Genomic DNA, 13,162 nt, shown 5'->3' on the forward strand with positions numbered 1-13,162 from the left:
TACTCTTTGGAGAGTCAGTGTGGACTTGTTGGGCCAAAGGGCCTGTTTCCACACTGTAGGGAATCTAATCTAATTGCGCTGGAGAAGCTGGTGGTGACCTGTGTCTTGGACCAGGCCAGGCCCCCCCCTCAAAACATTTAAGATGGGAGCCCAGACCCTAACTTTTCTCGTTGTTTTAAGCAGATGGAAGGTGAATATTGTGGCTGGTCAAACCATTCGGTTTTAAATAAAACAGAATTTATTTACACAATAACAAAAGAAAACCGAATTTAGATGAGAATAACCCTATGAAAACCCAACTGATACAAAAAAGCACTTTAACAAAGAGTTGTTCCAATTTCCTGCAACATCCCATAAACACACCCTTTGGCAAAAAGGTAAATTCAAATACATGTTCTTACAGAGAGAGATGTCAGAGAGAGAGAGAGATGTCAGGGAGGGAGAGAGAGAGAGAGAGATAGCACTGAGTTGTTTCTTTGGAATCCCAGCTAAAACTAAACCATAAAAACCCTGAATTGGGAGAACTGGCCACTCCCCTTTCAGTGTACAAGTGTTTGAAAAGAAAAGCTTTAAAAGCCTTTTCAATTAGATATTTCTAGACAAATTGGAACCTCTGCCTTTATGACCCCTCTTGAAAAAAATCCAAGGACAACATAACCTTGCTAAAGGAGCAGCATTGTCATCACACCTGCCTTCTTGAACTGCTACAGTCCTCAGGATATAGGGACATCTAGAGCGTTTTAGGGAGGGTGTTCCAGGATTTTGACCCTGTGACAGTGGAAGGACAATGATATTGCTTCAAGTCAGGATGGTTAGTAGCTTAGAGGGGAACTTGTTAGTTTACGGTGTGCCCATGTATCTGCAGCCCTTGTCCTTCCATGGCACAGAGGTCACAGATTTGGATGGTCTTGGTGAGGGAGCCTTGGTGAGCTGCTGCAGTGCATCCTGCAGATGGTAGACACTGCTGCTACTGTGCCTCAGTGCTGGAGAGAGTAAAGGTTGAAGATGATGGATGTGGTGCAGATCAAGTGGCCTGTTTTATGGATGGTGTCCAGCTTCTTGAGTGTTGTTGGAGCTGCACCCATCCAGGCAAATGGGGAGTATTCTATCACACTCCTGACTTGTGCCTTGTAGATGGTGGACAAACTTTGCAGAGACAGGAAGTGAGTTACTCACATCAGAATTCCTAGCCTATGACCTGCTCTTGTGTCCACAGTATTTAAAGGCTAGTCTACCTAGATTCCTGGTCAACAGCAACACCAAGAATATCGATGGAGAGCAATAGTGATACTAGGTGAAAGTGAGGACTGCAGATGCTGGAGATCAGAGTCAAGAGTGTGGTGCTGGAAAAGCACAACAGGTTAGGCAGCATCCAAGGAGCAGGAGAATCAATATTTCGGGCAAAAGCCTTTCATCAGGATACTGTTGAATGTGAAGGAGAGAAGATTCTCTCTTGTTGGAGAAGGTCATTGCCTGGCACTTGCATAACACAAATGTCACTAATCACCTCTCAGCCAAAGCCTGGATATTATCCAGGTCTTACTTCATTTGGCCATGGACTGCTTTAGGATCTGAAGAGTTGCGAATGCTGCTGAACAATGTGCAATCATCAGTGAATGTCCTTGGAATGGAGGGAAGGTGAAGCAGCTGAAGATGGTTGGGTCAGGGACAATACTCTGAGGAACTCCTGCGGAGATGTCCTGGAGCTGAGATAACTGACCTCCAACAACCACCACCATCTACATGTGCCAGACATGGCTCCGACGAATGGATTGTTTGTCCACCAATTACTATTTCCTCTAGCTTTTCTTGGGCTCATTCATGCCATACTCGGTTGGATGTGGCCTTAGGGTTAAGGGCAGTCACTCTCATTTCACCTCTGGAGTACAGCTCTTGTATCCATGTTTGGACCATGTTGGAACCTTTGCTGGAACATACTGTCTCTGGCATTGTGAGTTTGTGTGTGAATGGAACCTTTTCCAGGACCACACAACCCTCGACATCTCAAACATTTCACTAATTCTGCCCTTGTGAAAGTTCTCAGTTGTTATCCCTCCACTATCGGCAGCTGTATCTTCAGTTGCTGAGACCCTCAGCACTGGAATCCTCTCTCCAAACTGTTTCATCTCTCATTTACCCTGAAGGCAATCCTTCAGTGGCTGCGGCTCAGATTTTGCATCCTAGCATTCCTGCAAAGTGGCTGGCGTTGTGCTTGCCTGAGAACGTGGAATGAGAACAAAATTGGGTTTTCCTGTGACGCACCACTTGGTCAAATAGCCCAGGCACACAAGTGAAGAGGTACAGAAGGATTGTGGACATTTGGTGTCAGTCACCCTAATGTGGCCTGACCGGTAAGGAGTCACCTTGATAAACAGGCAAAGGAGAAGTTTTTGGCCAGTTGCCTATTATACAATGATCCAGTGAATCATTGATGATCAATAATCATTGATGTTTGTCCAAGGCCACAAAGGATCCAAAGATTTTCCTGCACATCCAAACACCTCATCTAAAGTTGAAAAATGTGGTGCTGGAAAAACACAGCAGGCCAGGCAGCATCTGAGGGGCAGGATAATCGACGTTTCGGGCATAAGCCCTTCTTCACGAATGAGGCCGGTATGGCAAGCGGGCTGAGGTAAAAAGTAGGGGGGAGGGAATTTGGGGGAGGAGCGCTGGGAATACGATAGGTGGAAGGAGGTGAGGGTAATAGGCCGGAGAGGGGGTGGGGGAGGAGAGATCGGGAAGAAGATTGCAGGTCAAGAGGGCGGTGCTGAATCCGAGGGTTGGGACTGAGATAAGGTGGGGGGAGGGGAAATGAGGAGGCTGGAGAAATCTACATTCATCCTGTGTGGTTGGAGGGTTCCTAGGCGCAAGATGAGGCGCTCTTCCTCCAGGCGTCGTGTGGTCAGGGTCTGGCGATGCAGGAGGCCAAGGACTTGCATGTCCTTGGCGGAGTGGGAGGGGGAGTTAAAGTGTTCAGCCACGGGGTGGTTCGGTTGGTTGGTGCGGGTGTCCCAGAGGTGTTCCCTGAAACATTCCGCAAGTAGGCGGCCTGTCTCCCCAATGTAGAGGAGACCACATCGGGTGCAGCGGATACAGGAAGTGATGTGTGTGGAGGTGCAGGTGAATTTGCGACGGATATGGAAGGATCCATTGGGGCCTTGGAGGGAGGTGAGGGGGTGGTGTGGGCACAGGTTTTGCACTTCTTGCGGTTGCAGGGGAAGGTGCCAGGAGTGGAGGTTGGGTTGATGGGGGGTGTTGTCCTGATGAGGGAGTCGCAAAGGGAGTGGTCTCTCCGGAATGCTGATAGAGGTGGGGAGGGAAATATATCCCTGGTGGTGGTGACGTCATTTCCGCCACGTCCAAACAGACCCGTCCACCAGGGAATCTTCTTCCCGTACTCTCTGCCCCCACCCCTTTTCCGGCCTATCACCCTCACCTCCTTCCACCTATCGTATTCCCAGCGCCTCTCCCCCAAATTCCCTCCCCCATACCTTTTATCTCAGCCTGTTTGGCACACCAGCCTCATTCCTGAAGAAGGGCTTATGCCCGAAACGTCGATTCTTCTGCTCCTCGGATGCTGCCTGGCCTGCTGTGTTTTTCCAGCACCACATTTTTCAACTCTGGTCTCCAGCATCTGCAGTCCTCACTTTCTCCTACTCTACAGTGTCTTCTCGATGTGGTCTCCCCTACAACGGGGAGACAGGCCTCCAACTCACGGAACATTCCAGGGAACATCTCTGGGCTAAACACACCAAACAAACCCACTGCCCTGAGGCCGCCCACTTCAACTCACGTCCCACTCCGCCAATGACATACAAGTCCTGGGCCTCCTCCACCACCAAATCCAAGCCACCCGATGCCTGGAGGAAGACACCTCATCTTCCGCCTTGGGACCCTCCAACCACACGATATCAACGTTGACTTCACCAGTTTCCTCATTCTCCCCTCCCCCACTTCATCCCAGATCCAACCCTTCAACTCAACATCACTCTCTTTCACGGTTACACCTGTCCATCTTCCTTACCACCTATCCACTCCACACTTCCCTCCAACCTATCACCATCACCCCACCTGCATCTACCAATGCCTTGCAGATCAGTCCTACACGGTCCCGGGCCGGAGGATACACGATAACGTCCACCTGGTCCGGGACCTGATCCATTTCTGTCGACGGGCTGGTCTGCCGAGCGCCTTCCTGTCTCTCGACCAGGAGAAGGCGTTCGACAGGGTCGATCACGAGTACCTGCTCGGGACTCTGCGGGCATTCGGGTTCGGGACGCAGTTCGTCGCCCGGATCCGACTTTTGTACGCCGCCGCAGAGTGTCTGGTTAAAGTTAACGGGTCCCTGACGGCGCCCCTTCGCTTCGGGAGAGGAGTGCGTCAAGGCTGCCCCCTGTCCGGCCAGCTGTATTCCCTGTGCGTGGAGCCTTTCCTGCGCCTCTTGCGGAGGAGGTTGTTGGGGCTGGTTCTGCGCGGCGCGGGCACGGGGGTGGTCCTCTCGGCCTACGCCGACGACATGCTCCTCACTTTCACCGACCCGGCTGACCTGGGGAGGATGCGCGAGTGCCAGGCCGTGTACTCGGCGGCATCTTCCGCCAGGATCAACTGGGCCAAATGTTCTGGACTACTGGTCGGCCCGTGGCGGGTGGACTCTCTACCGGAGGAGTTACGGGGGTTCAGCTGGAGTACCACCCATCTCCTCTACCTGGGGGTCAACCTCGGCCCGGCTGAGGAATCCTGGCCGGCCAACTGGCAGGAGCTGGAGGCCAAAGTCGCGGCTCGCCTAGGCCGCTGGACAGGACTGCTCCGAGTGCTATCTTACAGGAGTCGAGTGCTGGTCATAAACCAGCTGGTGGCCGCCATGCTGTGGTACCGGCTGGTCACTTTGGTCCCTCCTCCTGGCTTTGTCGCTGACATCCAGAGAACGTTGGTCGATTTCTTCTGGGACAAAAAGATGCACTGGGTCGCCGCGCAGGTTCTGAGTCTCCCTATTGAGGAGGGCGGTCAGTCGCTGGTGTGCGTCCGCACCCAGGTCGCGACGTTCCGCCTTCAGACCTTGCGGCGATACCTTTACGTCGAGCCTCCTCCTAGGTGGTGCGCCCTGGCGACGTATTTTTTCCGCCAGGTGCGTAACCTCAACTACGACACGCAGCTCCTGTTCGTCGACCGAGACAGTTTGGAGGTCGCCCTCAAGACGCTGCCTGTCTTTTACCAGGACCTGATCACTGTCTGGAACATGGTCGAATCGCGTCGCGCCGACCCTCCGGCTGGAGTAGCGGCTGTCGTCAGGGAGCCGTTGCTCAGGAATCCGCACCTCCGTACTCGCGGGTTCGAGTGGCTGTCGGAGGGGAGGGCCGCGGCGGCGAGGGTGACCAGGGTCGGGGACGTGCTGGGTGCCGGGGGCCTGGGCTGGACGCTACCGCAGGACATAGCAGGCAGGGCAGCGGTAGATGTCCAGTACGTGGCCACCGCCATCCGACGCCTTAAAACGGCGGTGCTCGGACCCGACGTAGTGCACCAGTTGGAAGACGCTCAGGTGTGCGGTGGGATCCCGTCCGCGCTCACCCCAGCCCGGCCGGAATTTCACATTGGCCCCAAGGTCCCGTACTTCCCGCGGGAGCCTGTGCCCCACAACCTGAGCCGCCTCCGAAATTTTAATTTTGTTTTGTTTAGGGATATAAAAAGAAGAGCCCTGTACAGACTGCTGCTGCACACCATCCACCTCTTCTCCCTCATCCACCGTCCGGACACGCCTTGGCGTGCCCATTTGCCACCGGACGGTGGGGATCCCCAGTGGAGGGCTCTCTACGCGGGAGTCCTCCCCCTTTCTCTCGGGGATCTGGGGTGGAGGGTGCAGCACGCAGCAGTCCCCTGCAACCGCAGATTGCGGTGGTTCACGGACTCCCAGCCCAACTGCTTGTTCTGCGGTGCTGTGGAGTTCGTGGACCATGTATATATTGGGTGTGGGCGTTTGCACTCCCTTTTTGATTTCCTTAAAAACCTTCTCCTCTGTTTTTGGCTGCACTTCAGTCCCACGCTCCTGATCTTTGGGCACCCGGTACGGAGGAAGGAGGGCAGGTCTGAAGACCTCCTCGTGGGTCTGCTCCTGGGCCTGGCCAAACTGGCCATCAACAGGTCCAGGCAGCGGGCCGTGGAGGGGGTCGTTAGGGCCGAATGCCTGCCCCTCTTCCGCGGTTACGTTAGAGCCCGGGTGTCCTTGGAGAAGGAGCACGCGGTGTCGACCAACACCCTGGAGTTGTTCAGGGAGAGGTGGGCACCGCAGGAAGTGAGTGCATTATTTCTCCCTCCAATTCTATTTTGATTTAGTCCCTACCCTCCCCTTCACTGTTTTGATCACACAGCACTGCCCTTCGATGTGAAGGGCAGTGTTTGTCACTGGCCACTCGGGTGTTTTCCTATCTTCCTGGTGGTGGAATTGAATAAAGATTCACGCACTTTGTGTCTTTCACTGTGTCTCACACCTGCACACACACACACACCATGGAAAAAGAAAAAATAAATAAATAAATAAATAAATAGGGATTCACACAGCACTATAAAAAAAAAACAGGAGACCAGCCACATCCGAGCCTGGGTGCATCTGGAGAAGGAGCATGCGTCGTCTACCAACTCCTTCGAGCTGTTCAGGGAGAGGTGGGCGCCGCAGGGAGTGGAGTGCTTTATATCCCCTCCAACTCTATTCTGATTTAATCCCTGCCCTCCCCTTCACTGTTTGATCACACAGCACTGCCCTTTGTTGTGAAGGGCACTGCTTGTCACTGGCCACTCAGGTGTTTCCTATCTTCCTGGTGGTGGAAATTGAATAAAGATTCGTGCACCTTGTGTCTTTCACTGTGTCTCACACCTGCACACACACACCATGGGTGCTGGGGAAAAATAAGCACTACCGCTTGGGGTAAAGAAAAAAAAAGAAAAAATAATTAACCAGGAGATTTAGAATTTCCTCAGAAAAATAATTATTAAAAAAATATAAACAGGAGATTCAGAAGGTCTCCTCAATTTGGGGACTGCCTCAGAGCCCATGTACTGCGCACATGTAAGTAAAGAGTGATTTGGTGAAACTGGCCTGCGTGTCGGTATTTCACTGGCAAAGAGTCATATTGGATTGGAGATATTAATGCTGTTTCTCTCTCGACAGGTTTGCTGAGTTTCTCCGGTAATCTCTGCGTTTGTATCACCGATAACAGAAGGACGACAATCACCATTCTTGGGACTTTCTTCTGCAGCTAATGACTAACCTACTTCCCCACACAACAGCACTTCATTGTAATTCATTAGAGGTATTAATAACCCAGGTAATAAAGTGTGGTCTCTCTCTCTCTCTCTCTCTCTTCTCCCTCTTGCCTTGGTTTGGTTTGAAGATCAGAGCTGCCACCTGGTGTCTGGGTCTTCCCTGCAGCAGCTAACAACATTCAGCAGGTTACAGGGAGAATTGAATTCCTGTGCTGTTAATTTTCATTCGAATGCCGGCTCCCATACTTGGTGAATAAGGAATGATCCTTTCTACTGAATGTCTACTGTGTGCCTCAGGTGTAGCTCCTGTTTGCACACAAGCAACACTTCACTCCCATTTGACACCACATCTGTCTTGAATGATCATATATATTATGCGTATATATCTCATCTTTTATGATATCTGGTCCCTTCTAATGCCTCACCGTTAAACAAACTATCTCCGTCTATCCCTTTAATCACTCAGTGTCAGTATCAGCTGATAATTTACTTTGAGAGAAACTGGGATTTTTATTTTCAGGGAAAGCAACATCAAGGGAGATTATGACAGAAGCATTTGAAATCTGTTCATGGGGCGTATCGCTACTGATTAATTGGTCATCCCCAATTGCTCCTTGAGAGGGTGGTGGTGAGCTATTTTGTTGAGTCCGCGTCTGGTGTCAGGAAGGGAGTTCCAGCGCTTTGACCCAGTGACACAGCATGAACGGCGATCTATTTCTGAGTCAGGCTGGCATGTGGCTTGGAGGGGAATTTGCAAGTGGTGTTTTTTTTCCTGTATCTGCTGCCCTTGTCCTTCTAGATGGTAGTGGTCATGGGTTTGGACAGTTCTGTCAGAGGAGCATTGTCAAATTGCTGCACTTCATCATTTATAAAGCAACACCAATGTGGAGGTGTTGTTCAACTCAAAACATTACGCTGTTTCTCTCTCCGCATATGCTGCCAGACCTGCCGAATTTCTTCAGTACTTTCTGTTTTGAAGTCAGATTTCCAACATCCATTGTATTTTGCTTTTATTTTGAGGTATTAAGTGACATCTTGAAAGCAAGACTGTGGTAGAGAGGTGTAATAGGCATTTGCAGTTTATGACCTTCAGGGTAAAACAAACACTTTAATTAGCTTACAGGACATTGCCACTTTTACTGCATTTAATTCTGGTCTCTCATAAAAAAAGAAAGATGTTGTTAAAATTGAAAGGATTAAGAAAAGATTTATCAGGATGTTGCCAAGGTTGGAGGGTTTGAGCTATACGGAGAGGCTGTATAGGCTGGGACTATTTTCCCTGGAGCATTGGTTACTGAAGGGTGACCTTATAGAGATTTATAAAGTCAAGAGATAGGGTAAATAATCAAGGTCTTTTGCCCTGAGGTAGGGGAGTTTAAAACTAAAGGGCATGGATTTAAGGTGAGAGGGGAAAGATTTGAAAAGGATCCAAAGGGTACCTTTTTCACGCAGAGGGAGATGCGTGTATGGAATGAGCTGCCCGAGGAAGTAGTGGAGGCTGGTACAATTACAGCATTTAAAAGGCAACTGAATGGGGATATGAATAGGAAGGGTTTAGAGGGGTTTGGGCCAAGTGCTGGCAAATGGGACTAGACTAATTGAGAATATCTGGTCAGCATGGATGAGTTGGACTGAAAGATCTGTTTCCATGCTGTACATCTCTATGACTCGAGAAGCATAAAGAGGCCATTTGGCCCCTTGGGTTTATTCTGCCATTCAATAAGATTACATTCCTGCCTATCCAATCTCCTTTCACCTCCCACCCCCTTCTTTATCAAAAATCTATCCACCTTTGCCTTAAAAATATTCAAAGACTCTGCTTCAACTATCTTTTCAGGAGGAAGGTCATGAGCTTCTGTAAGGATAAAGATTTCTGCTCCTGTCTGATTTAAATACTGCGATCCCTTATTTTGAAATAGTGAGCCCTAAATCTCAATTCTCCCACACAAAGGAATATCCTTTCCCCAGCTTCCATCAAGCATCTCTCTCCCCCCCACCCAGCTTGATCTTCTCAGTCCAGCGAGTACAAACCTATTGAGTTATACAGCACAGAAACAGACCATTTGGTCCAACCAGACCATGCTGACCATAATCCCAAACAAAACTAGTCCCACTTGCCTGTGGTTGGCTCAGATCCTTCCAAACCTTTCTTATTCATGTATTTGTCTAAATTGTAACTGTGCCCACATCCACCACTTCCACTAGAGGTTCATTCCACACACAAACCACCAAAAAATTGCCCCTCGTGTTATTTTTTTATTTTTCCCTGCTCACCTTAAAAATGTGCCCCCCACTAGTCTTGAACTCCCCCATCCTCGGGAAAAGACACCTGACACTCACTTTTTTGCAAACCTCTATAAGTTCATCTGTCAACCTCCTACGCTCCAGTGGAAAAGAATCCCACGCTACCCAACCTCTCCCATAACTCAAACCCTTCATTCCCAGCAACATCCTGGTAAATCTTTTCTGAACCCTCTCCAGTTTAATAATATCCTTCCCATAACAGAGTGACCAGAACTGGACACAGTACTCCAGAAGAGGTCTCACCAATGTCCTATACAACATCCTGTCCAATCTTACCTCAAAACCCACCCAGTCCAGGCTTTATTTTGGTAAACTTTATTTGGACTGCTTCCAATACATTAAGATGCTTAAATACTGAGAGCAATGCTGTAGACAGTAGTCCTGGTGTGGTATCACTAAGGCTCTGTATAACATTAAATGTTTTTAACAATACGTGTCCCTCATAATAAATGGTAATATTCCATTGGCTTTCCTCATCACTTACTGTCTCAAAATATCAGCCTTTTACAATTCATGCTATGGGACACCCAGATCCCCGGATATATCTTTGAGCTCTGCAATCTCTCACCATTCAGATATTATGCTTCCTTTTTACTCTTTCTGCGTAAGAGAGGCAGTAAGAGAGGCAGGGTAGGTATAAACTACAGAGCTATGGGTCGGACTGGATTGCTTCTGGAATGAGCTAGCACAGACTAGAGGGGCTGTACTGCTTCCTTTATAGTGTACTGCTCAATGCAAATACAAGCTGCTGCTATTATTCTGTTTATGAATAATGGATGGGAGAGTCCCTGTTTAACAAGATCTCAATGAATGAGTGCAGTTAATGTGGTATTGAGTAATGCCTTTGATTGGAGTCCTTGTCTGGTTGTGTTTCCAACTCTCCCCCTAGATAATTTAGAAGGAATATGTCGCAAACAAATGGCTTTACTGGATCATTTGGCAATATAAATCTTGCCTAATACAGTTATTCCAAACACTGGCTTTAATTTGACCATTGCTAGTTCACAGGAGCTTGAGATCTGTAAGAATGATCACTGAGTTACCTATCTGATTCTGAATGATCACACTGGATCTCCCATTGGATTAGAGGGTGGTTGTAGTGATCAGAGCCAGGACTCATTGACTATGAGATCCTGGATTGGGGTTGTAAACCCTGACAGAAATAAACATGAGTCTCAGGGATTCTCCTCACTGTAGGGACTGGCTCTGAGCTGTACGTGTAACTAAAGGGTGACTTGGTGATAGGATAGTGTCCTCTGTGCTGTTATTTCAGTGTGAACAGGTTTCTCTGCATCCTCTTCATTCATTAATCTTCAGGAAGTCAGGCCTTTCTAAAGAATCGAAGGTTTACATTACTACAGTTTTAATGATGAAAATATCCTTAGGAAGAGGTGGTTGGGGAAAACTAAATTTGAACTAAAATTAAATTAAATTCTAAGACAGGAACTTGAGTACCCCTGACATTGACACAAACTTCAATAAGAAGACGATCAAACCTGAAGCTAATGAGAGAATTGGCACAATTTTAAATGTGACAGGTTATCATTCCTAGGTGAATAGGGAATTCTGGTTCCACATGTGATAAGGATATGGACAAGCCCTGACATTTAAATTTTCTTTCGGTGACTTTCTTCCGTGTAAAAACAGAAAGCACGAGAGAAAAAGAAATGCCTGTTGCCCCATTTAATACCTGGTGGTTTTACCCAGAGGACAGATTTGGAAACTTGTCATTATTTTAATTGTGTCTGATGCAGTGAAGAGCATTAGACCATTTACACACATCATTCTAGACAGATCAAAGCATTTCCCATTCACAGTTCCAATAAGCCATTGCAGAAAGTAAAAAAAAAACAAGCAGAGGAAAGCTTATTATCAAAAGAATAAGTAATGAATATGAGAGGCAAAAAGATCAAAAGGTGCTCAGTGAGAATAATCTAATGGATAGGAGGCCAACTGCATTGTCCAAAGAGATCCTCTGATTTCATTTATGTTGCATATTCAATATAATGAAATGTCCCAGCTTGCTTCAGTGGACCATTATGAAACAATGCCTGACACTGAATCAGAATAACCAAACACCTGACCTAAAAGGTTGGTTTTAAGATGTGTCTTAAAGGAGCAAAGCAAGATAGAATGGTGGAGAGGTACAGGGGTGGGAATTTCAGAATTTCAGGTCCAGATAACAGAAGCTGTGGCTACTGAGTGCTACAGTGATAAAAATGGGAGCTGCTGAAGAGGCCAGAATTGGAGGAGCACAGAGATCTTGGGGGGGTGGGGGGTGCGGGTTGTGTGATTGGACATTACATAGTTATTTGGTAGCTTCAATCTAACTGAAAGTAGAGATGGTTTGCCAAATGTTTTCATTGTGTACTCATCAGGACAAATGCAAGAATGCCAATTTTTTTTTAAATCAAAATTATGTATATTGTAGAAGGCACTGATTGGTTGGCAGGTCAATTTTTGGTGAACTAAAAGACCATCAGTCAAGTTCATAACACAGCTAATTTACACGCTGGAAGCAACATGCATTTTTAAAAATATATTCATTTGTGGGATGTGTGCAATATGTCTGGTCAGCATTTACTGCCCATTCCTAATTACTCTTGAAAAGATGGTGGTGAGTTGCCTTCTTGAACTATTGCAGTCCACCTGCTGTGGGTTGGTCCACAATGCTATTTGGGAGGGAATTGCAATCATAAACAGGTACTTGTTCTCTGCAAACGACAGGAATATTTTCAAATCTTGCAACTTTTTTGAATTACCCAGGTGTTTAGGGAACCTGAATTCCCTGTTGCTTTCTCAGGCAGAGTCAACTTGCCAATCCATCAGCATGTTTTTCTCATTTCTACGAATTGTTGCTTACGTTTAAAATTTAGCATTCTTGCATTTTTCCTGATGAGTACAAGATGAGAACCTTTGGCAAAAATATCCACCTTTTCAGCCATATTGAAGTTCTTTATAGCTAAGTGACCTTAAGTTAAAGCTTTCAAGAGAGAGGAATTAATATGTGTTCATAATGGAACTTTGTATAAGATTTAATTTCTGATGAGAGGTGATAGTGATGTAGTGGTATTCCACATGCCTAGACTAACCTAACGGTTCGTGTATGGAATGAACTTCCAGAGGAAGTGGCGGTTGTGGGTACGTTATAACATTTAAAAGACATTTGGACAAGTACATGAATAGGAAAGGTTTGGAGGGATATGGGCCAGGAACTGGCAGGTGGGATTAGTTTATTTTGTGACTATGGTTGGCATGAATTGGTTTGGACCAAAGGGTCTGTTTCTGTGCTGTATGACTCTAATCCTCTGGGCCACAGGCTCAAATCCCACCACTATCATAACAGCTCGTGGATATTTTTATTAAATTAATTGACAGCTAGTTTCAGTCACAGTGAATGCAGTGATGTTGAGATGCCAGTGTTGCACTGGAATGGAAAAGGACTAACTACCTGACTAAGGAGTAGTGCTCTGAAAGCTTGTACTTTGAAATAAACCTGTTGGGCTATCACTTGTACGGTGAATGCAGTTAGTTTCTGGCCTTGGACGGCTGCTTTGGACTAATTGGTGACAGTGTTTCTAACATCACAGCAAGAGTTACACAA

This window comes from Chiloscyllium plagiosum, unplaced genomic scaffold (genome assembly GCF_037043375.1).
Source record: "Chiloscyllium plagiosum isolate Xiang-an unplaced genomic scaffold, Cpla_swu_hap1 HiC_scaffold_33, whole genome shotgun sequence".
Classification (NCBI taxonomy): Eukaryota; Metazoa; Chordata; class Chondrichthyes; order Orectolobiformes; family Hemiscylliidae; genus Chiloscyllium; species Chiloscyllium plagiosum.